The sequence below is a fragment of the Saccopteryx leptura genome, chromosome 2 (assembly GCF_036850995.1).
Source record: "Saccopteryx leptura isolate mSacLep1 chromosome 2, mSacLep1_pri_phased_curated, whole genome shotgun sequence".
Lineage (NCBI taxonomy): Eukaryota > Metazoa > Chordata > Mammalia > Chiroptera > Emballonuridae > Saccopteryx > Saccopteryx leptura.
This window is the reverse complement of record NC_089504.1, coordinates 216,038,487-216,060,584: the sequence shown is the minus strand read 5'-3', so window position 1 is coordinate 216,060,584 and position 22,098 is coordinate 216,038,487. Positions and strand designations below refer to the sequence as shown.

The window sequence follows — 22,098 nt, the reverse complement described above, 5'->3', positions numbered from 1 at the left end:
TTTGTGTCTTTTAGCAATTCTGGAAAACTTTCAGCCCCTATTTTGTTGGCTTTTACTCTTACCTTATGTTTGCCTCACACCACGCTCCAAGCTTCTTTTTGTTTTTTTGTATTTTTCCAAAGCTTGAAGCAGGGAGGCAGTCAGACAGACTCCCGCATGCACCCGACCAGGATCCACCCGGCACGCCCACCAGGGGGCGATGCTCTGCCCATCTGGGGCTTTGCTTCCTTAGGTTCGGAGCTGTACTAGTGCCTGAGGTGGAGGCCATGGAGCTGTCCTCAGCACCCGGGGTCAATTTGGCTCCAATGGAGCGTTGGCTGTGGGAAGGGAAGAGAGAGACACAGAAAAAGGAAAGGGGGAAGGGTGGAGAAGCAGATGGGCGCTTCTCCTGTGTGCCCTGGCCTGGAATTGAACCCTGGACTTCTGCACACCAGGCTGATGCTCTACTGCTGAGCCAACCAGCTAGGGCCTCTCCAAGCCTCTTAAACTCTTGTTCATGCCAGTTAGTCACTTTTTGCTGCATTCTCAGTAATTTCTTTGGCTTTCTATTCCAGTTTTCCAGCCTTATCTTCGTCTCTATCTAATCTGCTATTTAACTTATTCAACTTTTCATTTCAGTGGTTATGTTTTTTATTCTTAGCAGTCCTCTTTGGTTCTTTCCAAATCTGCCTCTTCTTTTGCTTCGTGTTCTTTGCATATCTTTGCACTTTCTTTTATTTCTAAATATACTTATTTTATATACTGCAATTAATGAGACCAAAATAATAATACCAAATGTAATACCAAAGTCTGAATTTTTTGAGGGTTGAATTTCACTGCTTATTCTGTTGCCTGTCACTCCCTAAAGCTAGTTTCTCATGTACTTTGTAATTTTGGATCATGGACTTATATTCAGGTAAGTTTTTTTGTGTAGATTTCCACAAGGCTCACAGAGGAAAGTCTCTGTGGAGAGACTGTGTTCTGCATAGATCCCAGGGGTGGGATTGAGCTGGGACCATTTTAGGTTAATTTTATGGACTCACAAAGGGGACTTCTACAGATGCAATGGACAGAGAAGGAAAATGACCCCAAAATAAAATTCCAAGACTGAAACAATTGCTAATGGTTGGGTGAATTTATACAAATCCTGATAAATAAAGCAATAATGAAAGTTGAAGGAATGTCGTAGATTTAGGGCTAAATGACTAAGTGACTGAGCTAACTTGGGGGAAATATCCTGGCCTAAAACTGCCTTGTGGAAGACAAATGTAATACCTGAGGTTTCCAAGTGAGGAAGACCCTTGCACCCCCAGCACATGAGTACCAGCTGCTTTAATCACTTCGGGACACAATTGCAAGGTGTGTCTCAGATTTTGTCTTCAGTGAACTTAGCTTTCTGTTGACTTGTCTCTCGTCCATACAACAGATGATTTCTGCTATCCTAGAATAGGCAGACTAAGTCACTATTTAAACACTTTTCTTCACATAACTTTTTTTTTGTAGCTGAAAAACTACCTTATGTATGCAGTATGTGGTATATAGCGGTAATAAAGAGCATGGTTTTTAAAAGATGATTAATAGTACTAAGTTGAAGACCATGATTTTTGAGGGAAAATGATTATTACATCTTAGTATGTCAAATTTTAAAATTAGAAAGTAAATGTGAAAGAAATGATGACTAGGTACCTTGGGGCTCTGTGCATCTGAGGTTTTCTTGCTGGTGGCTTCCTGCAAGGAGTGACACCAACCCTCCATTTCTTCTTGGTTCTGATTTCTAAACCCTGGGCCCACATTCCACTGTGTCATCTCGTATCAGGCACCCCAGTCTCAGCAGGCTCTTTCCTGCCCTTAACACTGGTGTCCACAAGCTTCCTCTCATGTTCCTGTCTCTTGCAGTGAAGTTGCCATCCATTGGCATCTAAGCGAGAACCCTGGGACCCACCTGTGACCCCCTTTCTCTGTGTCCCCCACACTCATCCCCCACCAGCCACTGGTGAACCTCACCAATCTTATCTCCCTTGTCATGTACTCATAGTTCCCCCCTACCCCTGCCCCCAGACAGGGGGGGACTCCAGTGCCCCCTGAAGGCCTCTGTGCCCGTTTCACTCCCATCAAATTTATCCCCTATGGTGAATCTGAAGTTGTATTTCAACAGCCCTAATTTGGTTCCCGCTTGCCCTGCTCTAATCCCCTGTGGTGACACCCTGCCTCACGGATGCCCTTCTCTTCCTCACGCTCCGTGCTCCCACCATAGCTGGCCTTAAGGCTCTTCCTGAGCCACACCTGCCTTGGACCTCTGCATGCCTTTCTCCAGAACACTCTCCCCCTTTGCCGAGTGAATCCCCACTCATCCTCTAACTAGGCTGTCACTTTGCTGGAATTTTCCTATCCACACATGCATACATGCTTTTAACACAGAGATGGACTCCTTTTATTTAAATTTTTTATTTTTTATTCATTTTGGAAAGAGGGGAGGAGAGAGAAGGAGAGGAGCAGGAAGCATCAACTCCCATATGTGCCTTGACTGGGGAAGCCCAGGGCTTTGAACCAGTGACCTCAGCTTTCCACATTGAAGCTTTTATCCACTGTGCCACCACAGGTCAGGCTGGACTCACTTCTTGCATCTTTCTTCATTTCATGTTGCATGGCTGACCTTTGCCCCTGTCCTTGTCCCTGGGTGAAGACCATGAGGGTTGCACTTGACTCCATGTGTGACGGTAGGTGTATGCAGCTAGCCCTGATGATGGATGCTGATGCTTTCTCTATCTCTGTTATCATATGATGGCCGTCCTTGTGTGCTGAAGCTCTGGTTAACCTCTTGAGGACAATTCTGTGGGTGGATTGCTGAGTGCATGGTCTGCATGTTTGGAAGACTAGAGCCACATTGCCAATTTACCTCTGAAAGGTTTGGGCCGTTTCTGCTCACTCCAGTAGCCTTGGAAAGAATGACACTCTTCTAGGTGCTTAATAGTGTTTCCATTTATTTTTACATTTTGAAATCCAATATGTCATGTTGCTATGTCTGTGAAATATGACAGTGGCATAATTAATTCTGTTAAGCTCAGCAGTGAAAATAGATGGCAGGTGACAGCCTCCATGCTTTGTTCCACTTTGACATGCAATAATGTCCAGCCCTACAGAGACTGAGCCACACGTCGAGTCTCTGATTGCTGTTCACCAGAGGCATGCTGGGAAGGACAGGAACAATTACACACTTTCCCAGACTGAGTCCCTAATCCTCCTGAATACAGAACTGCCTGCCTTTACAAAGAACCAGAAAGACCCCAGTGTCCTTGACTGCATCATGAAAAACTTGTACCTCAACTGTGATGGGCAGCTAAATTTCTAAGAATTTCCTTTTTCTTTTCTCTCTCTCTCTCTCTCTCTCTTTTTAGCAAGAGAGAGGCAGGAAGGGGGGGCGAGGAGAGGGAGTGAGAAGCATCCACTCATAGTTGCTTCACTTTAGTTGTTCATTGATTGCTTTTTGTATGTGCCCTGATGAGGATTGGGGGGATTCAAGTGAAGCCAGTAACCCTTTGCTCAAGCCAGCGACCTTTGGGCTCAAGCCAGCAACCTTGAGATCATGTCAGTGATCTAGTGCTCAAGTTGGCAATCCTGCTCTCAAGCTGGTGAGCCCGCATTCAAGTCAGCGATCTCGGGGTTTCAAACTGGAAACCTCAGAGTTCCAGGTCAATGCTGTATCCACTGTGCCACCACTGGTCAAGCAACAATTTCTTAATGTTATTGGTAGCATGGTGTTAGCTTGCCATGAGTCCTTTAGCCATTTTCAGAATTGTATCTAAGGAGCCCTGGGGGTTGGCCTCTAGACCCACCCCCTTTCCTTCTAGCTTCCCAGTCATCATTATCTCCTCACCAACCACATATGCCCTGAGCCCAGAGTACCCATCTCCCCAAGCAGGCCCATCCTGCTGGTAGGAATAAAACATATTTTTAAAACACACACAGAAAAATAAAGAAAATAGACATCAGGTGACTGGTCTTTCCTATGCAGAGGTGTTGGGGTGTACCGTAGGCTCAAGACTGAGAGCTGGGTGACAGCAGCTCCAGTAGGTAACTTCCCTTTGGTCATAGCCTATGCCCCTCTTCTCAACTTCCCCCAGAGCCTGTGAGGACTGGAAAAGTCACATATGAAGGCACTTTGTAAAGAGGTATCCACACATGATGCACCTAAAGAGTGCTGGAGAAGTGACTTCCTGTATGGTAGTGTATAGTGAGTCCTGGCTGGTCTGCCCTGGGGACAATAGCACTTAGAAAAAAGTGGCTCAGCTGACAAAGTGCCACAGTGAAAAGGGAGCAAGAACAGAAACAAGGGCGAGTTCTGCACAAGTTCCTCTTGAAACTGGCCACGAACCCTAGGATACCTGAGAAGGGTCCCACATGCCTCTCATGCTGGTGCTGGCTCTCCTGCCCTCCCCTTGGGTGAAGATGAAGAAGACTGTGGTTTCTGTCCATCTCTGTTACTATTTTTCCTGGAAGAAGCTTGGTAGCATTACAGTGAAGTGTCTCGCTGTGTCCAGTGAGGTTCTGGAACACGGAAGAGGCTGGTGTATTGGCATTAGCTGTGCCACCTGCCCAAACCTGAGTGAATGTCTGCTTGTCATCACCATACAGCGCTGCGTTTCTGTGCCAACTTTTGGATTTTCCTTGTTGCTGAATCATTTCATGGCTCAGCAAATCTGAGAGTAGCATCTCTTCCTTCCCTTAAAGCTGCCAGAGTAGCGGCAGCTACTGGCTGCTAACTTTTTGTGGTCCTTGGGTGGCTGATTGGAGGGAACAGGTATGGCTCCTTGTCCTTCTGATCTCATGTCCTTGGGCTACTCTGGGTGTGAAGTCTGTGTCTGGGAATCCCTGAAAGAAAGCTAGCTACCTTAGGGACTGTAGGTGACTGCTGGTTCAGGCTTCTGGTGAGGTGGGCCTGTCTTGCTTTATTGTCTGGGAGGCTAATGGGCTCAAGGGGATAATCTCCCTTCTCAGACATTTTGTTTATTGCCATCTGTGTCTTTCTGAGAGGGGGTCACATGTATGTCTGTGGCCTTTTAAAAATAAGTTTTAAAATTTGTCGATTATATTTTGGGTAGGACAATCTTATAACAATGATTTTGCCAATTACTCTTTTTATTCCCATTCACATACATCCAACAAATACTGATACAAACACACAGGGGGAGAGAGGCACACAGTGCCCCCCCCCCCCCCCAGCACAACATGAAGTCAGTGGCCATGGTCCTCTGAAGCATTTCAGATGAACTTTGTTTAACATGGTGTTTAATTCACACACATGACAAGTAGTATATTAACTGTGTACAGCAAGAAAGATTTGTTACCAAGCCAGTGGTTTGATGACAGAGGGGATCCTTCCTAATATTGTTACTCTGTTGGTGGGGGAGAAGTGCCTGGTGGTGGGAGGAAAGAGACAGGGAGAGAGAGAAACACACAGAGAGATAGAAAGCAGGACTGATAGACTATAAATAACAGAGAGGCTTCTTATAAATAAGAACTTTTTTTGGGAAAAAATTGAAAAGGAAGTGATGGTAATTATTAATTGTTTATACTTGGTCACTTACAGGTTCATTTATTCTTATTTCCGGAAAGGGTTCAGTGTTTTCTTCTCCTTTCAAAGTTTACCAAAGAAATAGAAAATTGGAAGTATTTGAAGATTTTGTCACTTTATTGTTTTGTGATTATATTTCCAGGAATGGGTTAGCTTCTTTTTATTAAATTAAGAAATCTGTTTTCAGATTTCTTAATTTAAATAGTTAAATCCTGAACCCCTGTACCTACCATCCAGAAGCAGAATTAATCTAAAGTTCTTATTCCAACTCAGATACATCGGACAAACACTGATACAAGCGCATCGGTGGAGAGGCACCCAGCCCTCTCTCGAGCACAGGACGAAGGAGACAGGAGGAAAAGAACCCTCTGAAGGGCGTGTTGTGTCTGAGCTTCACTGTCCCATCCACACCTATGAGCTGTGGCTTTGGGTTAAGAGCTGCTGTCATTGTGACATGCACACAATGCCAAAGAGTGTGAAGACGAGTGTGAGACATTTTTCTTAGCGTGCTTTTATACTAGTCACATGTTGACATGATAGTATTTTGGATATATTGGGTTAAATAAAATGTCCTACTAAATTATGTTTGCCTATTCCTTTTTCACGTGGCTGCCAGAAAATTTAAAGCCACAGATGTGCTTGCATTTGTAGCCCATGTCCTCCTGCTCCCCGTCCCTAAGCAACCCTAAGCAGCCTCGTCAGGGAGGTGCTCTGTGACCTTGGGCATGTCCCCTCCTTCTTACCACTTTTATCCAACATTATACTAGAAAAGTAAGATGAGAAAAATAAAACATGCACAATGGAAGAGAAGTGAAATTGTCTTTATTCACAGATGTGAAAAATCCCAAGAAATCTACAATAAGCTGTTAGAACTAGTAGGTGAGTTTAGTGAGTTTACAGGATGCAGGTCAATATAACACAATCAATCTTATTTCTATATACTAGCACCAGACAATTAAAAGTTGTAATGAAACACCATTTACAGTAGCATAGAAAATATGAAATTCTGGCCCTAGCCAGTTGGTTCAGTGGTAGAGCATCAGCCCAGCTTGTGGATGTCCTGGGTTCGATTCCTGGTCAAGGTACACAGGAGAAGCGACCATCTCCTCCTTCCCCCTTCTCTTTCTCTCTCTTCCTCTTCCACAGCCATGGCTTGATTGGTTTGAGTGCATTGGCCTTGGGTGCTGACAATGGCTCTGTAGAGCCTCCACCTCAGGCACTAAAAATAGCTCAGTTGTCAGCATCAGCCCAAAATGGGCAGAGCATTGGCCCCAGATAGTGGTTACCAGGTGAATTCCAGTCAGGGTACATGCGGGAGTCTGTTTATGTCCCTCCTCTCACTTGGAAAAAGAAGAAAAATAAATAAATAAAAAGAAAATATAAAATTGTTAGGGAAAAATATAACAAAAAATGTGCCAAGAGAAATAAAAGAAGACCGATATAAATGGGGAGCTATGCTATCTATGTTAATGAACCATAAGACCCAATGTTACTAATGTAATATGCCAACTCTACCAAAACTGACATGTAGATTCAGTGCAATCACAATCATCATTCTGGCAAGGTTTTCGCTTTGTTTTTTAGAAATTTACAGGCTACTTCTTTTTTTTATTCAGTGAGAGGAGGGGAGGCAGAGACAGACCCCTGTGTTACACTCGCCGGGTAAAACAGACACTGGAGACGTTTGGAGAGTTTCAGACAAAGTTTTATGGCCAAGAGAAAAAGAGAACAAAGCAAAATTAACCTGCGCAGGGGTGAACTCAAGTGGTAGTCACAAGAGCCACCCGGAGCGCCTACAGTCTAGGGGTTTTTATAGCGTAGCAAGCAAGCAGTTCATACAGAAGCGAATTTGGCGTTTAGCAATTGGCTCCTCCAAATTAAATTTTTAGTCATGTGCCTTAGTAACCAGTCATACAGTTGAAAGCCCCCAGCTGGAAATGTCCCTATCTATCCCCTAGGATGTGGTCACATTAACTATCTTAGGAGTTTTTACGACTTCCTTATCTCAAGGACTCATCAGCTCCTAGTCATCCTGGGAGTCTAACGACTTCCCTATCTTTAGGACTCATCTGTCTTATTCATCCTGGGAGTCTGGTCTCATCTATTCCGGGAATGAGCTGTACTTACTGGACCAGTTCTTTTTAAGTTATTTTCCCAAGCCCATTAATGTATTTTATGGCTTTTATTCGAATGTCACACCCTGCATGTGCCCCTACTGATCTGGCAAGCCCACTATGGGGTGATACTCTGCCCCTCTGGGGTGTTGCTCCGTTGCTAAGCAACCAAGCTCTTATTAGTGCCTGAGGCAGAGGCCATGGAGCCATCCACAGCACTGGGGTCAACTCACTCCAATTGAGCCATGGCTGTAGGAGGAGAAAAAAGGAGAGAGAGAGAAAGAGGGAAAGAGAGAGAGAAATAGATAAGCAGGGGTGAAGTGGTAGGAGTGAAGAAGCAGATGGTTGCTTCTCCTGTGTGCTCTGACGGGGAATTGAATCTGGGATGTCCACATGCCGGCCAATGTTCTACCACTGAGCCAACCAGCCAGAGCCAACAGGCTTATTCTATAATTTATTTAGAAATCCAAAGACCTAGACTAGCCAAAATTATTTTGAAGACACAAAACCTGGGTTTAAAACTCTCTCTATTGCTTCAGTAATCTAGACATTGTGGAAAGGTATGCATGAAGATCAATGGGATGGAGTGATTCCAGAAACAAACTCACACACATTTATAGTCAGTTTCCAACAAAAGTGCCAACGTAATTCAATGAAGTAATAGTGTTGTAAAGTACTGTACCCCAGATGCTGAAAAGTACCCATACCTCACTTCTGCGGGTTTATGTAGAGACACCAAGTCCAGATGAATTTTGAAGGGTTTTATTAAAGGAGGAAATTTATTAAATATGCCGGCCGCATATGGCTGACACGGGGCGTTTGCAGACCCAAATCAAGTGTGCCAAATACATCTCAGGGGCTGGTTATATACCCTTGATCACACATGGGCTGGAGAGATCATGACATCATGGCACAAGCTTACAACATTTTTTTTAGGGGATACACAAAAACATTAACACTTTCAAGATAACACAATCAAAGATATTTACAATCTTTCAGGGTTCATCTTCTCTCCTTTCCCTAGAGGTATGTTACTCTCAGGATTCCAGGAAGGGGGAGGAACCACAATCAATGTAGTGTGGTATGTAAATTCTGTCTCCCATTGAAAGAGAAGAAGTTTCTCAGTTAACCTTTATTTTAGATTTAAAACTAAATGACCTATTGTCCTTGCAAGCCAGAAACTTCTACATTCTTCTCCTCCCCTCCCCAAAGGAAGGACAGAACAGGAAAGCCTGATCTTTCCTCCTAGAATATCAATATTAATTTTGCAACTTTTTGGTACCTTACTACAAATAGCATTTTCAACAGGTGATGCCAGGATTGTTGGACACCCATATGCAAAAAAACAACAAACTTTTGTCCTACTTCTTCCCATTGTAAAAAAAAAATTAACTCAGAATGGGTCACAAACCTAAATTTGAAAGCTAAAACTATAAGACCTATAAAAGAAAAATGTGGCCTGTGCGTACAGTGGAATATTATCCAGCCTTAAAAACAAGTGTGCTCACAACATGGATGGACTTGGAGGACATGAGCCAGTCACAAAGGTCAGATACCTAATGAAATAAGCCAGTCACAAAAGATCAGATACTGTGTGATTGCACTTACATGAGGTGCTCAGAGGAGTCACATTGTGAGAGACAGAAAGTAGATGGTGGTGCCAGGGAGGGGGAGGGGCAGGGGGGAGTGGGAGTCTGTTTAATGGGGACAGGGTTTCAGTTGGGGAAGTTGAGAGGTTTTGAGATGAATGGTGGTGGTGGCTACACAACAATGTAAATGTGCTTGATGCCACTGAGCTGTGCACTTGAAAATGGTTAAAATGGTGAATTTTATGTATATTTTACCATAATTTAAAACAAACAAAAACAAGGACTAAAATTGGCCAGTGGAGGGGGAGTGGTGGTTAGCTTTCTTGATCACAGCCTAAGGCTGTGTTGGAGGGAGGGCTGGCTTTCCTGGAGGGGAGCCCAGTGTGCAGCATTTCCTGGGGTTTGGAAGGGAGCTGAGAGTGCAAATGAGGCCTGGCAGAGCTGCTGTGCTGGGAAGGGCAGAGCCTCGCATCCAGAGGGCCAGAGGCCTGAGGGCTGTTTTTGCTCCACATGGTGCACCACAGGAAGAGTCTACCTTCTGCTGCTCCTTAGAGCCTGCAGGGAGGTTGAAGTTGCTTTGCGGTCCATCCTGGGGTGTGTTCATTTGTAAGCCATCTGTGGGGCCTCCTTATCAGGCAGTGGGAAGTAACAGCTCAGAAGCCCCCCCCCCCCCCCCAATAGGCCACGTCCCTGGCTTTTGCTGCAGGTAGTGGAATATTCAGTTCACGGGGAAATAAAGTTCATTCATAATGGTCAATTTCCTTGCTGTGCAGGAGTTTTCCTACACAAGTACATGTGTTTGTGCCTTTCACTTCCAGGCTTCTAAGGTGGAAACCTCTAAGGACAATTGCTTCCACTGGCTGCGCAGACCCTGAGCCTCGGTAAGTTAGGAGGAGGCCCCCTGAGCTTGAGCTCGCGGTGATCATTTGCATGTGAGCATGTGAGTGTGCATGTGTGTGTCTGTTTCTGTTCCTTGGAGCAGCCCTGGAATGGGTCCTGCTCTCATGATCTGGGCCCAACTCTTGCTGGCAGATGCAGAAGTCCATCTGCCTTGAGATCCAGGCTTGCAGAGCCAACTTCAGTGACATTGAAGGGACCTTGTAGGGCACAGTTGTGCCTTAGTGCATGTTGATTCTCTTAAAGGGGTATGTCCTTTGATTTTTTTTGCAGCTAAAGAATATTTATTCATCACTTCCCATTTGTTCAAAATTCAAATGAAAATGTTCTGTTCTTTCCTGGACAGATGAACTGAGGGGCCAGGATAAACCTGCTGCTGGTCTCAGGGTGTCCGTGGGGACGAGGCAGTGGGTGCCACCCTGCAGAGCTGGACCTGGCTTTTGTTAGCAGACCCCAAAGTCCAAGAATTTTTTTTTTTTTTTCCAAGAGTTTCTTTAAGACAAACATAGCTGTCCAGTTTGGATGTCCAGGGGTGATGTGTGACCCCGATGTCTGTGAGTATGTTTGCCAGGAAGAGGGCCCAGTTAGCCACAGGATGGTCATCTCCTGTAAGGCACTGCCCTGGGAGCCCAGTGATACCCAGTAGCTCTGGTGGAGAGTGCTGAATTGGGGGTGGGGGTACCTAGTTCATTGGGCTCTCTCCTCAGGCCCATCCCACAGAGTGGCCTCCAGTTAGTTACCCGGGGCCCCTCTTCTGTATTCTGTGTCCCAGCTCTGGCAGTTCAAGACCTTCCTTTTAGGCTCCATGCTGAGCACCTCCCTCCTGTGCCCACACTCATTCTCAGGATCTACTACTATTAGGTGAGTGAGCGACAGGTTCCTTTATATTAATCACGCCTCGACCAGATGGCCTCTTGCCGTTTAGTCTTTGGGCCTAGAGTCATCTGTCTTTTAAAGTGCTTTCTGTGAAGAGTGGGTCCCAGCCACCATGTCTGGAAGTTTGCTTGTTTTAACTCATAGTTTACTATAAGTTAAAATTCCTGCTCAGGAAGGTGATTTAAACCCCTGTGTAATAATTAAAACAATTATTATTTTAATAGCTACTATTACATATAATATGATAGCTACTATTTGGTAAAAACAAACAACTTTTGGGATATGAGTGGGATTGATGGAACCCAACGCCAATCTCACACTTTTCATATGGTATAGTCATGACTTGTTTAACATAACGTTGTTTAAATATATGAACTGAGTACTGCAGTACTGCCTTCGTTTTCAGATTAAAATTACTTTGTTTAATGTTGCTTTAGAATTAAATATTTTCTCATGAGTGCCAATTTGATGATTCCTAACGTTAATGTGCTACAAACGGTAGCTTTCAGTAGTACTCTGAGGGTCTCATCTCCAACATCTTCATTCAAAAGTTTATTTGCTTCCTTTGCTCATTATTGATTTTTTCTTTTTTGTGACAGAGACAGAGAAGGACAGATAGGGATAAACAGACAGGAAGGGAGAGATGAGAAGCATCAATTCTTCATTGTGGCACCTTAGTTGTTCATTGATTGCTTTCTCATATGTGCCTTGATGGGGGGGGGGGGGCTATAGCAGAGTGAGTGAACCCTTGCTCAAGCCAGCGACCCACGCTCAAGCTGGTGAGCCCGTGCTCAAGCCAGATGAGCCCGCGCTTAAGCCGGTGACCTCGGGGTTTCAAACCGGAGTCCTCTGCATCCCAGTATGACACTCTTATCTGCTATGCCACCACCTGATCAGGCTGCTCATTATTGATTTAATACACAGCTTTTGGTTTCAGCTGTTAAATTGTTGCAAGCTGTATTTGCTGGCAAAGGCAAATCAGTTACATTGTATCCAGGGTTGAGCTCTCAATGCATTCTTTTCCTATTTATTATCATCTGATAATATCTGGAGGATGTTTGGGGCTCAGAGAATTCTCTGCCTCACAACTGCCAGGGGTGCTGGAGCCCAGGGCACCACGCGGTGCTGGAGGAGTTGTGGATGGCATCGAGAGCCTTGTGATCCATGACATTCATTGCATTCTGCACAGCAGGCATATATCCTCCTCCATGGCTTGTTTCTATGGGAGAGTGGCCCAAGGTCTCTAGTCATCAGCCAGACCTCTCCCAGAAAGATAGAATATTGGGAGATTGGAGATGGAACTCAGTCTGGTCTCCCTGGTTATTGGGGATGGGGCCCTCACTGTTCTATAACAGCTGAGGGCTGGGAAGAAGGAGGGGAAGAAGAGGAATAGTGAGTTGGAGACATCGATCCCCTGATCAGATTTATAATCAAGGAGCAGTGAGGTGAACTCTCATCCACACAATGCACCACCTTCAGTAATATATACATAACTTACTCCTTCCCAGAGGCAGGAAAGAGAGCACAGCCGACCAGCATCTTCTGCCCCCAAGCTAGTAGTCATCAATACTGAAATTAAGTAAAACACTCATTTATGACTTGAATTGGTGCCTCTTGAAAGAAGATGTCCAAATGTCTAATGGACCTCTGGAAAGGTATGCAACTTAATCAGAGAAATAAAAATTAAAAACCACAGATGTGATGTCTGTGCAGCACTAGAATGGCTGAAATGAAAAGGACTGTGGGGAGCTCACACACTGTGGTGGCTGTAACTCGGTCCAGTCGCTTTGGAAACCCTGATTATTATGATGATGATGATGCATGTGGGCTCTGGGCTGAGCCCTTTTCAGAATCCCTCATCATTTAGTTCTCTTCCTATCCTTATGAAGCAAATCTTATCATTTGTGTTTTTCAGATGAGGACATAGGATCAGGATAAGCATTTTGCCTGTGCTTACACCCCAGGGGCCATACTGGGCTTCAAAGCCCCTCCCTTATGTCCTGAGGGTGGGTGGGGCCATCCTGTTCTTGCTGGATCCTGGTACCATGGTAGACACTGTGTTAGCTGTCGTGTGCCACCCAGCCCAGCAGCAGGGAGCTGTTGCTGCCCACAGGCAGGAGGACCTCAGCCGGACAGAGTTTGTTGACTCATGAAGGCTCTGGGACCTGTGTGCTCCTGGGAGTCCGCTCAGCACGGCATCTCAGGTGGCCAGCATATGTGGTCCCCATGCTCATGGCCCCTTCACTGACAAATGGTGAGATAGTCATTGCTCCTGTGTCACTGTTACTGCAATGTCAGCTTGTCCTTGTTTCCCACTGATTTTTCTTATAAGTTTTAAGATGATTGAAGGTTTTCCTTAGTCTTTCTTAGGTACCAGTATTGGAAGGGGGCCTTTTCTCTGTGTTTATTTTATGAGCTCCTCTCTCCTCCCTTTGCCCAGTGTTCCAGAGCCTGGCTCCCAACCTTCCAGGCTGGCTGCGGTCCTTGTTCTTTGTTGCAGGAGGGCACAGGAGCGGGGGAGACCCCTCACTCCCTGAGAGGTTAGTCAGCTGTCCTGCAGAATCTACCTGATGATAACCCTGTGGAGGGGACTGTGAGGGTGGAGAGAGACTTCCAGGGAGAACAGGACTAGGGACCTGTGGGAGACCCAGAACACCCTCTGAGGAAGGTGATGCTAGTATGTGACATTTTGGTTTTTCATTGATTAAGATGGGCAGCACCCCCTATTGCTGGGATCCCACTCTTTTGTGAATTCTAGAGTGAGGGGAACCTAAGGACCTAACGTAGACAAGGTCTGTGCTCCCAGCCTCTTTCTGCGGAAGACTGGTTTGGTCCATGGCAGCAACAGGCATATATGCCAGACGGAGGCAGGGCTGGTCCTGCACCCCTGCCACAGTATGTGCTGTGAGCCCCAGGAGAGAGTAAGCCACCATGGACTGCTCAACCCAACATGGCCTCAGCCCAAGACCTGACCTCCGGGAGGCGTTCTCCCAGCCAGGGCGTGGGCAGGTGGGCGGGGAGGCCAGTGCTTGTGCCCCTCTGTGTACCCAGGTCACTCTACTTGGCTATGTTTGGGAATGTCTCTTTGCTTTCCAAACGTGGGACAAAGGGCTTGGACTTTGGCAGGCCAACTTGTGTCTAGATAGTGCATATCTTCTGCAATATAACCTTTTTTCCTTATATTAAAAAAACACACATCTTAACAGTGTTAAGATAACTGTTCAATAGCAAGCATGATAATTTCTTTCTGAGTGTTTAAATTTTAATTATAAAAGTGGTTTGTGCTTGTTAAAATTAAATTTAGAACCAAATCTAATGAATAACCAACATTTCATTTTCTATTACATCCTAGATTTCACTCTTTTTCCTAGAGGGAGCTCCTGTAAATGGTTTATCCTTCCAGAACCTGTAAAAATACACATAAGGACAGACAGACATACACAGAACTCCTAAAAATATATTTACATCATACCCCACATCTGGGCAACTTGATGTAACTTGTCTGGAAGTCTTTTTGTAATAGCTCTACCTCATTTAAAAAAGCTTACCTTCCCATTTTATGTGTGTCCTAAAAAGTATGAGGGAGGCCCTGGCCAGTTGGCTCAGCGGTAGAGTGTCGGCCTGGCGTGCGGGGGACCCGGGTTCGATTCCCGGCCAGGGCACACAGGAGAAGCGCCCATTTGCTTCTCCACCACCCCCTCCTTCCTCTCTGTCTCTCTCTTCCCCTCCCGCAGCCAAGGCTCCATTGGAGCAAAGATGGCCCGGGCGCTGGGGATGGCTCCTTGGCCTCTGCCCCAGGTGCTAGAGTGGCTCTGGTCGCGGCAGAGCGACGCCCCGGAGGGGCAGAACATTGCCCCCTGGTGGGCAGAGCGTGGCCCCTGGTGGGCGTGCCGGGTGGATCCCGGTCGGGCGCATGCGGGAGTCTGTCTGACTGTCTCTCCCCGTTTCCAGCTTCAGAAAAATACAAAAAAAAAAAAAAAGTATGAGGGAAAGGCCCTGGCCGGTTGGCTCAGTGGTAGAGCATTGGCCTGGCGTGCAGAAGTCCTGGGTTCGATTCCTGGCCAGGGCACACAGGAGAAGCGCCCATCTGCTTCTCCACCCCTCCCCCTCTCCTTCCTCTCTGTCTCTCTCTTCCCCTCCCGCAGCCGAGGCTCCATTGGAGCAAAGTTGGCCCAGGCGCTGGGAAAGGCTCCATGGCCTCTGCCTCAGGTGCTAGAATGGCTCTGGTTGCAACAGAGCAATGCCCTAGATGGGCAGAGCATCACCCTCTGGTGGGCATGCCAGGTGGATCCTGGTCGGGCGCATGCGGGAGTCTGTCTGACTGCCTCCCCATTTCCAACTTCAGAAAAATACAAAAAAAAAAAAAGTATGAGGGGATATACATGAACGAGGGACCACTTATATTATATATGATATATACATATGTTTTTTCTTTTTTTTTTTTTACATAGGGGCAGAGAGAGAGTCAGAGAGAGGGATAGATAGGGACAGACGACAGGAATGGAGAGAGATGAGAAGCATCAATCATCAGTTTTTTGTTGCGACACCTTAGTTGGTCATTGATTGCTTTCTCAGATGTGCCTTGACTGCAGGCCTTCAGTAGACTGAGTAACCCCTTGCTCGAGCTAGCGACCTTGGGTCCAAGCTGGTGAGCTATGCTCAAGCCAGATGAGCTTGCGCTCAAGCTGGTGACCTCGGGGTCTCAAACCTGGGTCCTCAGCATCCCAGTCCAACGCTCTATCCACTGTGCCACTGCCTGGTCAGGCCTGTATTATATATTCTTAAGAACTTTAGTTCTATCATAAATATTCCTGCTTTGTCTCATTTAAGGTCACTTGGTTTGATATTTTATTCTCTGTCATCAAGAATTTGCATTTTCCCAATATATACCTAGTTGGCATTTTCAACCCTGCTGGCTTGCTTTGGTCAAATTATTTCTCTGATATCTAGCTGAGTGGGTCTTGTTTTGTAATGTGTCTCCCTTTTTCAGTACATGATCTCTGCCAGTTTGAATTGATCAATATGGTCCACGTATTTGATTAGTGCTGCTAGTACTTGTGTTTGGGGTTACCAATAAAACCTGTGCCCATTCTGAAACACACTTGCAGCACAAGTGGCCTCTGTCCTTTGCCTTTCTGGTTGTTGGGTTTTGTGTTTTGGTGTGATTGACCTGATAGCTGGGGAAGTGTGTGTTTTGTTCTGGTGGTTATCTGATCCAAACTTGATGTGAACATTGTTCTATTGGATCCTTCGTTCCCTCCTTTTGGATAATGCCTATTGTTTCTGTACTGACAATGAAATACCTGGTACCTCCCCATCCCAAGGCGTTGCCTTCCTGAGCACCTGCTCTTGCACTTACATCCACCTGAGCGTTTCTTGCCCACCTTATCAGCTGCTCTGCTGTTAGTTTCCCACTGCTGCCTGGGAAGTGACAGTGGCTCCTACTCTCCCACTTCCCTCCCCGTGTCCTGGTCGGCTGTCAGAGCATGGAGCACTCAGCCCTGTCTGCACCAGCTTGTTTCTCCAGGTCAGGGGTCCCCAAACTATGGCCTGTGGGCCGCATACGGCCCCCTGAGGCCATTTATCCGGCCCCGCCACACTTCCGGAAGGGGCACCTCTTTCATTGGTGGTCAGTGAGAGGAGCATAGTTCCCATTGAAATACAGGTCAGTTTGTTGATTTAAATTTACTTGTTCTTTATTTTAAATATTATATTTGTTCCCGTTTTGTTTTTTTACCTTAAAATAAGATATGTGCAGTGTGCATATAGGGATTTGTTCATAGTTTTTTTATAGTCCGGCCCTCCAACAGTCTGAGGGACAGTGAACTGGCCTCCTGTGTAAAAAGTTTGGAGACCCCTGTTCCAGGTGATCACATCACAGCACAGCACATCCCTGAGTCTTCTTGGGGGCTCAGGTGTGCTCCTGAGCTCAGCTGTGGGCAGAGGTTTGGACTGTTAGCAAATGTAGCCACTTGTCGCTTGTGTCTCAGCCTTGTTCAAGACCTCTTGCCTTCAAGTCAATTTCACACTTCTATTATTGTCCAGCGTTTGTTTTGTGGGTGTTTGAATGTAGTTCCCTCCGATTTAGTTTCCATCTTTCTGTGACATACCATTTTAATTTTGTCTCTTGTAAATCTAGCAGATGGCTGGATTTTTAATTGCTGTTTATATATACTTACTGTGGTTACTAACACATTTGGACATTCTACTTGATCAACATCATCACTGTTTACCATCCTTTTCCATTGTGTTCCTGTCTTCTCTTGAGTTTATCCTGTTAAGTCTGTTACTCTGTTTCCACCTTTGGAGTGGTATCCTTACACCACTGGGATGCAGGTTGACCGGGCTACAGCTTGTTACTGTCTCCACTTTCCAAATAGTGTCAAGGCCTTAGAACCAGAACTTTAGGTCCATGGTGTCTTCACACCTGCATTTCGTGGGCACATGCAGAACCACATGGCCTTTACACCTCTGTGCTCTCACAGAATCCCTGCCCTGGACCTCGAGAGGGCTCTGGTGCCTGAAAAAGTGAAAATGGAGCAGACCACAGGGCAGGTGGGAACCAGACTATTTTGCTCTGTGTGGCTGCTCATCACTTTCACAACTCTGTCCTCCCAGGGCACACGGCCATGCCTCCTTAATGTTATTGCTTCTTGATCCCAAATACCATGCAGCCCTGATGCAGCATGCTCAGCAGCCACTTGTCAGGTCCATGCTGAAACCATCGTCACCCCACCAACACCCCTGAGCATGGGGACCCTTCCTGAGGCAGCTTCCTGGACCAGCTGGCAGGCATTCTGTGGACGCCCTCATCGTGTGTGTGTGTGTGTGTGTGTGTGTGTGTGTGTAGAGAGAGAGAGAGAGTATGTGTGAGTGTCTCCTTGGATGAGGGTTGGGCTTGGGGTAAGAGGACAGTGAGCTGCAAGTCTTATCCCAGCTCAGGTGATGCTAGTAACTTAATGAGACGTTGGGCTTCTTTATCCAAGTTATGAACAGCTCTGGGACCATTCGGTTATTGGGTGCTGTCAACCAGTTTTTAGTGAATAATAAAACTAGGTGTTGGCCCTGGCCGGTTGGCTCAGTGGTAGAGCGTCGGCCTGGCGTGCGGGGGACACGGGTTCGATTCCCGGCCAGGGCACATAGGAGAAGCGCCCATTTGCTTCTCCACCCCCACCCCCCCCTCCTTCCTCTCTGTCTCTCTCTTCCCCTCCCGCAGCCAAGGCTCCATTGGAGCAAAAGATGGCCCGGGCGCTGGGGATGGCTCCTTGGCCTCTGCCCCAGGCGCTAGAGTGGCTCTGGTTGCGGCAGAGCGACACCCCGGAGGGGCAGAGCATCGCCCCCTGGTGGGCAGAGCGTCGCCCCTGGTGGGCGTGCCGGGCGCATGCGGGAGTCTGTCTGACTGTCTCTCCCCATTTCCAGCTTCAGAAAAATACAAAAAAAAACCAAAAAAACTAGGTGTTGATGGCATCCTTTGTTAATTAGTCATTAGTTCCATGCTGCTGATTTTCTGAGCTGACTTGTCCAGGATGAGTGTTCATAATTTTCTTGGCTGGATTTTGACCTCTGGAGTCTGGGGACCAGGTCGGGGTCACACTACACACGCACACCCATATACATACCACACACTACCCACACAGGGTTTTATTTCTTTAAAGACATAGATCTGAAGCAATATGGCAAATGTTTCATCTCAGTGAAGGGTACTAGGCATTTGAGACACTGTTTTATGTGTTTGACTTTTTAAAATTAAAAATGCATATATAAGTGCTATATGGTAGGGACATTGGAAAGTGTCCCCTTCCCCCCCAGGACAGAGCTTTTATGCAATGAGGCTTCCCTGAATCAGGTGAGAGGACAGGTGTCAGCCATGAATCAAGTGAGGACAATTGCCAACTGAGCCCTGTTACCGGCAAACCTTGGGTGAGGTGGGTTCTCATGTGGCCAGCAGGCAGGGTGCTTGAGGGCAGAAACTAGCCCTCAGGCCTGTGGGTGCAGGAGCCTGTCCCTTGTCAGTATGACTTGGACCCTGGGGTGCTCTACACATGACTGGGCCAGCCCCTGGTTGGTGAGTACATTTTTTTCCGCTGGGGCCTCTGCTTTTCTCCCCAGTGCTTGTAGGAGAGTGTGCTTCCAAGAAAACCAGCTGTGTACTTCTGGTACTTGTGCTGGCTTGCGGAGAAGAGAGGCAAGGAGAGCAGGAATGCACTCCAGAAGGCAGACTGGGGACCACTGGGATTGGGGTCTTGCTGGGTGCAGCCTCCATGGCTCTCCGTGGATAGAATTTGGACACAAGACATGTTCTTGTGTAGACCTCGTCTTTGTGCCACAAGGACAAGACATTGAGATTGAAAGGGGGATGCGACAGAAGCCAGGAACAGGTCAGGGTAGATTTCATTGATTCTCTACCATTTAATACTCCTCTGCTAGAAGAGTTCTGCATCTGTTAGGAGCGGGTTCAGCCCACAAGCGGTAACAAATCAGTGCAGGTCAGTTTTTCATCCATTAACACTAAGACAGCCCAGGGCCAGGCAGCAGCTCCACACAGCCTCAGGGACCCAGATTCCCTCTGTTGTCCTCAGACTGTAGCTCTGTCCTCCTGCTTCTGACATGCTGGTTTCATGAAGGCTGCCCCCACTTTCCTGTTTCATCTATTCCAGGCAGGAAGGAAAAGGCACCACCGGGCTCTTTTCCTTTTAAAGAGCTCCACCCAGTGGCTTTTACCTCCATCTCCCTGGCTGACACAGCTGTCCTGATGCAGAGGGCCTGGGACTTGACCCTGTGGCTGAGCCTGTATCTGCCTGACAGAATGTTCCTCCTGTGGGTACAGAAACAAGGGACAGTGGATTTTGGACTGGCAGCGTCCGAGAGGAAGACACTTTCCTCTACCTTCAAGGTTCTTCCAGCTGGTCTGATAATCAAATAGATGTGAGACAAATTAGCAATAGAAAAATGACCAAATTTAATACATATGTCCACATGGAACCCCACATTACATGAGAGGCTCAGAGACGAAAGGGACAATGAGGAATATAAGATATTCTGAGCTAAGACTGAGGGATGGCTCCTGGGGCTTCAGCAGGTCACTGCAGGATCCTCAGAGCAAATGTTCAGTAATTAGTATCTTGCCCTGCTCTATAGAGAAGTCAAAAAAGGTTATCTCTGATAATCTCTTATTATAGGCAAAGCCCCTAATTTACTTCTTTTAAGTTGGTGGGGGGGGGGCAGAAGTTTCTCTTGAGCCCACAGGGTCCCGGTTGCCTCTAGCTCAGAACAATCCACATGCCACAGAGCATATCTTGGGGTGCTCATTCCAAACCCCTATAGCAGCCAGCTCATTCCTACTGCTTTGCAGGGCAGTCAGTGTTCCAGAAACGGGGGTATATCTTTGACCTCTGACCTGAATATGATGGTAGGCATTTCCCCCCTTTCTTGGCGCTCCCCTCTTCACTGCACTTGGCACACATTGGTTGTTCTACACCTGTTGACTGCATTTCTGTTCTTCAGTGTGGGGGCTGGTCAGGTCCTAGCTTTCAGTCTCTGTGAAAATAAGAAAAAGGAGACATAGACAGCCACTGCCTCAAGTAGAACTCCTCCCTAATCGCTCCCCTACCTGGCAGCTGGGCACTCTCCCCTGGACCTCGCAGAGGTTGCCCTAGGCCACGCTGCTGGCTGCTTCACCTTCCTGGCAAGCAGAGATTTTAGGTCAGGGGTGAAAAAGACAACTGGTGAGCTCCCCCGCCCCCAAACACATAGACAAATCCTGCCTCCCTAACTGGGAGAAGCAGAGGGCAGGGTAAGAGCCAGGCCACCTCCAGTGAGGGAGCTGTTCTGCGGGTCTGGCCCAGGAAGCTCACAGGTAAGGGCAGGGCTGCTCTGCTGCTGAACCCCTTACCTTCCCCGACAGAAGGAGGCACTGCATAGGGAGTAGGAGAGAGAGTGGGAGTTTAGGGCCACGCATCCCAGACCCCACAGTCTCCACCTGAGTCTGCGCTCTCTGTGCTTCTGACTCTCCCTAAGCTCTAGCCATAGAAGAGTGGATGGGGTGAGTCATTTATCCTGCCCCCCCACCTTTCCTTGTCCAGAGCAACATCTGTTTGTCTTTAACATGTGGAAGTCCCTGTGGCTGGTGTCTGTCCTTCCTTAACCCTGAACTAAACTGTCAATGTAAGAAACATCCAAATCTGTAGAGAAATTTTTGTAAGAGTTTGAGCCAAACGGATGACATAAGCCAGGGAGCGAGATCTCAAAGGCTCTGGAGAAGAACACCTTGCCACTTGTTCTATACTTTTGAAATCGAGATAGCTTCCATGAGGGTGGGGGAGAGCAGCACAGAGATTGGAGCACAGGATAGTTACCAAGAGTATGTGCTCTCTTGAGGACTGATACTCTCCTTGAGGAGCGTTCCTTGGTCTTTCAAAAGCGTGTTAGCCTTGATGCAACAGACCAATGTACCGAGCTCACAACCTTTCACTAAAGAGGTTACAGGCCTGGGCAGGACTTTATGATCGACTGAGAGATTGATGATCCTGAGAGATTACTCTTCACAGAACCCCTTCTTTTGCCCATAAAAGAAAAAGCAGGGACCTGGTGAGTAAGACGTCTTGTCTGTGTATCTCACAGCTATTTCCTGGGCCTTTCCCTCGACATTGCAGTCTGTCAGGCTGTTTGAGCAGAGTGATTTTCTGAGTCTGTAGTGTCTCTCCGGCCAGTGTGGTCAAAAGCTTTTGTCTGCCACAAATGTCACATGACTAACTGAAATGACAGGCAGATGGTCCAGTGTCAATGCTGCTGCCCAGAGAGGCCAAACTGTGAGCCGCTGATTGTTAAACACGTGTGAACTTACGCACTTGTAGATAGTGACCAGGTGACAAGGTGATACAGAACATCTTGTTAACTCCTCTTTTAAAAAATATAGATTGCATGTTGGCATGATGATATTTTGGCTCTATTGAGTTAAATATAATACATGGTGAAAAATCAGTTTTACCCTTTCAGGGTTTTTTTGTTGTTTTTTTTTTTTTTTTTTTTTAGGTGAGAGGAAGGGAGATAGTGAGGCAGACTCCTGCATGCA

The 22,098-nt window shown here is 46.8% G+C and overlaps 1 protein-coding gene across 3 annotated transcripts in view; it reads left to right on the top strand.

Moving 5' to 3' along the window:
• The window catches only part of AGPAT3 (1-acylglycerol-3-phosphate O-acyltransferase 3), an 88,923-nt gene that overhangs the window by 11,717 nt on the left and 55,108 nt on the right, over positions 1-22,098 (top strand). Inside the window, exon 2 of one of the 3 annotated variants that reach the window (XM_066370057.1) lies at positions 10,073-10,135. The exons of 1 other annotated variant lie outside the window; for it this stretch is intronic. The gene's annotated coding sequence lies outside the window, so the exon portion shown is untranslated. Of the gene's footprint in view, positions 1-10,072; positions 10,136-20,839; positions 20,884-22,098 lie in introns of those variants that run through there. One more of the 3 variants, XM_066370061.1, reaches the window with a different exon arrangement.